The 4,253-nt window shown below is 38.4% G+C and overlaps 1 protein-coding gene across 1 annotated transcript in view; it reads right to left on the bottom strand.

The window, feature by feature from the left end:
• Positions 1–2,034: 2,034 nt before the first annotated feature.
• zgc:63587 (uncharacterized protein LOC393431 homolog) overlaps positions 2,035–4,253 on the bottom strand; it is a 34,372-nt gene continuing 32,153 nt past the window's right edge. The window contains exon 13 of the mRNA XM_036526122.1: positions 2,035–3,499. The gene's annotated coding sequence lies outside the window, so the exon portion shown is untranslated. The remainder of the gene's footprint in view (positions 3,500–4,253) is intronic.

Below are 4,253 nucleotides of genomic sequence, written 5' to 3'. Positions count from 1 at the left end.
TTGAAGAGGGAGGGCGGTCTTAAAACGTCAACACCCCGCCTTTCTCTGTGGCACCCAATCCTGGACCAACTAAATTCATGATTGACTTTACCGTCAAGAACGCATAAGCATATACAGCAATATATAAAAACAGAAATGTAGCAGTGTTCATTGGCGCTTTGCAGATGTTTATAGTAACTGTATTCTAATTCATATCATGCAATGTTGGAAGTTCCAACGCCACATCACGTGACTTCATGTTGAATTCTGTCAGGTTAGTCTGGCTAAAGTTAGTAACATTTTTTCTTGTAAGATAGCTGTTGATCCCTACCTCAAAGTTATAATTATGCACTTTTCATTAATAAAAGTGAGACAGGACATAAGGGTATACCCATATCATCAGGCAATGAACAGCACCAAATGGCTGTACTTTCTTTGTTATACAAAAATTAACTTGCTGTCCTTGACAGACAGACCTTGCTGTCAAGGTAATGACACCTTACATGCTATTTTTCATGCCTTCAGAATGTGTAAATAAGGATCTGGAACAGAATTAAATTTGAATATGCATGCCTTCTGGAAAATTGAAGGGTTTGGCAGTCTGAAAGTAAGTTAATCAGGTCAACAAATGTAGAAGTTTGACAATTACTGCTAAACATCTAGTGGATTATTTACTTCTTTGTATTGTAAATGTGTTCTAATATTGCACATTTGATAAATGCATAATTTGTACCGCAGAAATGTCAATATGGAAACATGATGAAAAATGAGGGAAGGAGTAGCCAAGATCCTGCACTACCTTTCCCAGTTCTGACTGTAACTTGTGCTATATTGTTTACCCACTGTACATTCTGGCTGTAGCACTCAAAGCTACCTTGTTCACCCGAAGCATCTGTCATCTACTGAAGCAGAAAATGGCACTGTGGGCTCCAATTAACAACACACTCGCACAGTGTCAGCTAGTTCAACCACAGTAGTGTTGCATGCAAGGGGAGCTGGCCTGCAAACCTGCACCACTGCAACTACTGCTTACTGTACAATTCACCACGACACCTCAAACCCTCTGAACAAACCAAATACATTTGAAAAGAAACATCAGCCATGGTTGTCTTTATTTATCTAAATTTATTTTTCAAATGGATGAGTTAAACTGTCTTCTTGTAATACAAAAGACAATTTACAAAACACGCTAAATTAAGCAGATACAATAACAGTTGAAAAGCAAACAAGAGAAAGAAACTAGTGGAGCCACAGCACAAGATCACAGCAGTAAAGGCTTTCCACTGGTACTTTTTGTGGTGCAGTAGATTACCTGTAAGGCCACAGGGTTATTCCTTTCTATGACATTACAGCAGACTCAGTGCTAGGTGGAGCAAGGTGTGTGAACGTGGCTTAAAGAAAGACTGCAATCTTCTAAGAAAGGCTGGATATTGTTTTATTTTTTGGCTCCACACAGAGAAGGTAATAGGGAGAGATCAACACAAGGAAAAGAGACAGGCCCAAAACCAAATCTGACTACAGTAAATAACATTATAGTACTCTGAATACAGACATGAGGTGTTGTTTATTTTATTGCATATTTTAAAGACAGAAAGTGACTTGAGGGGGCAATGTTGTGTGAGCCCGCACTAAAAATAAATATGGTAAGCACAGTCTATAAAAAACTGTTGAAATAGGGCAGTTTTACAAAATTAACTGATTTTGATGGAATAATTTCAAATATGCTTTTGTCAAATAGACTAACAACCAGAACTCTGTAAACCACATGGAAAAAACACCTACATACAATTCAAATGGTGGTCAACTGAAATGCGAGTTGATCTGCATATGCATTATTGACCTGACTAATCAAGAAAGTACATTTTCGCACCAGTTTAGCTATACCCCATTCTGATGGTCAGAACACCGAACGAGAGTCTTCACAAGGATTCGCTGTTCTGTAGAAAACAAAATCAAAATTAAGAGCACCCCAAAAAACCTTGTGTGCGCTCAGATTGCCTCTACCAAGACATCTTTTCCCCTACTGATCGTGTATTTAAATTGCCGGGATTAACATACTGATCTTAGAAGCGAAAGTGATGCTTGCACCCATCAGCTCAGTTGAGCTACGTCAAGGGAAGACTGAGGACAGAAAGACCAATAAAAAATAAAAAATAAAAAAATAAAATAAGACGAAGGAGTGCACTGAGATTATCTGTTACAGCTTGAAGTGGGGTTCACAGATAGCTGGTTTGTGTCCATTACATGCTGCTGAGAATGATTCTCCCACACAGGTGATGATGGAAACTGTATAGCACCTCGTACTGTATGGATAACACATTTATAAATGCAAAGGGAGCACACACATTTGCACCATGACCCTGTATTAACAGACACAGCGAAATAAGTAGAAAAACTGATAAAAAGATGCAGAATAAGGATCCATTTTTTCAAACATTCTACACATCACAGACTAAAACATAGAGAAACCTTAATTTTAAGTCCATCTGCATCAATTATTGTTATAGACATTGTACATGCATTGCTCCTCAAATAGGAGTACTGCCATAAATAGTGCCAGGACTGAGACAAACAGAAAGAAACCGTCGGAAACAGGCATTGATTTCTTTAGGCACACCGCATTGAAAATGGTGACCACTCTTGGGGCAAACTAAAATAAGGAGGAGGGAAGAGCTCATGGTTCTGACTGCTACTACGTTGTCTTGATAGTCGTTTTTGGATATAAATGCATGCATAACAAAGAAATGGAGAGGAAGCCATAATGGTGAAAACCTGCCTGGGCTGATATGGGAACTACTGCTATGCATCGTTTTCAAGTAGTTATCAGAGCCAGATTTTTCTTGAAAATTGCTTGCTGCAAGATTGGGCCTGTTTTGCAGCCACAAATAAAGATTTGGGGGTGTGTCTGCCTCCAGTATTTTAGAAATGGCTATTAAAGACACCTGGATCTGGGCTTCCTCTGGACTGATGTAAGAAAAACTGGAGTGGAAGAGGGCTGGCAGGAATCTAAATACTCTTTGACACAATTAAGACACTATTAATGTAGCTGCATTGATACAATACTGTTGTGGAAACAATTTTTTGTGTTAAGTGAAGTGAGATTTGATTTTTTCTGAATTTCCTACTACCAATGCTGACATATGATCAAGGTAAATTGTCTGGTGTATACACAAGATTTATTGTCTGTAAACTAATCTGGTATCAACATCAGACATGTCAGATACCCATTTCAAAGGCTAGTCCAATAAAAAAAAAAAAAACAGCTCACAGATTTTCTAATCCTATTTCATGACCAAACAGGAGGGCCCTACTGATGATGGACTGACGGAGAACGTCCAGAAAAACCAAGAGGCAGGCATTCTTCAAGACAACGAGGCACTGTGCATTCTGCATGGGGTGGCAGTGGGGTCCAGGGGTGTAGGAGGCAGGCTGATGATAAGGGAACTCTACTGGCCTGGGCACCCATCAGTGAGAAGAGGCTGGGAGGGGCTGAAGGAGGTTGATCAAGATTGGAGTCAGTCTGGAAAGTAAAAACAAAGTAAAAACAGGTTAAGGGAGAGACCTGCCCAAGGTCCTTGGCGAAACTGGCAGACATACAAAAATGTGAAACCTCCTAAACCAGTATCTTCCACCACACATAATCCATTTTACTCTAGTAACTGTGAATTAAAAAAGCTTTATCTTCAAGCCCAAAAACAAGTATTTAATTTGACATACACAGCACAAAAACATACAGTACAACTGATTGGAACATAACTGGCACAAGGAGTTGACACATACCAGTAATCAGTAACTTTCCTAAGTTCACTTACACAAGATTCCAGGCATAAAAACCTATGCACAATTTTTTAGTATCACAATATGAGAATTGACTTTTGCTTTGCATTTGCATTTTGCTGCTTTTTAAGCACAGTGATTGACAATCAACTACAAATTTATAACTAGCTAGAAAATGTTAGTTAACTTGATGCTCAACATTCATGGCTGTAACAAAGTAATACTACTTCACTGAAAAGCAGGGAAAAAACACAATGAATACTGAAGTAGGAAGTATACTGTAACTGTTTTGTACAGTTATGTCAGTCATAAATGATTCACAACCCTGTCTACACCTGATCAGGACCCAAACTTCAAAACTGTGAATGACACAAAACTCCTGCATCTGTCAAAATAACCCTTTTTACACACATAAATGAGTTTTTATGTTTAGATTTAAAATGTGAAAACTTTAAAATTTAAAAAAAAATCTTTAGTATGGTAACCATGTAGGGATG

The sequence above is a fragment of the Megalops cyprinoides genome, chromosome 4 (assembly GCF_013368585.1).
Source record: "Megalops cyprinoides isolate fMegCyp1 chromosome 4, fMegCyp1.pri, whole genome shotgun sequence".
NCBI lineage: Eukaryota > Metazoa > Chordata > Actinopteri > Elopiformes > Megalopidae > Megalops > Megalops cyprinoides.
Note: the sequence above shows the minus strand (reverse complement) of the source record. Positions and strands in the feature narration are given on the sequence as shown.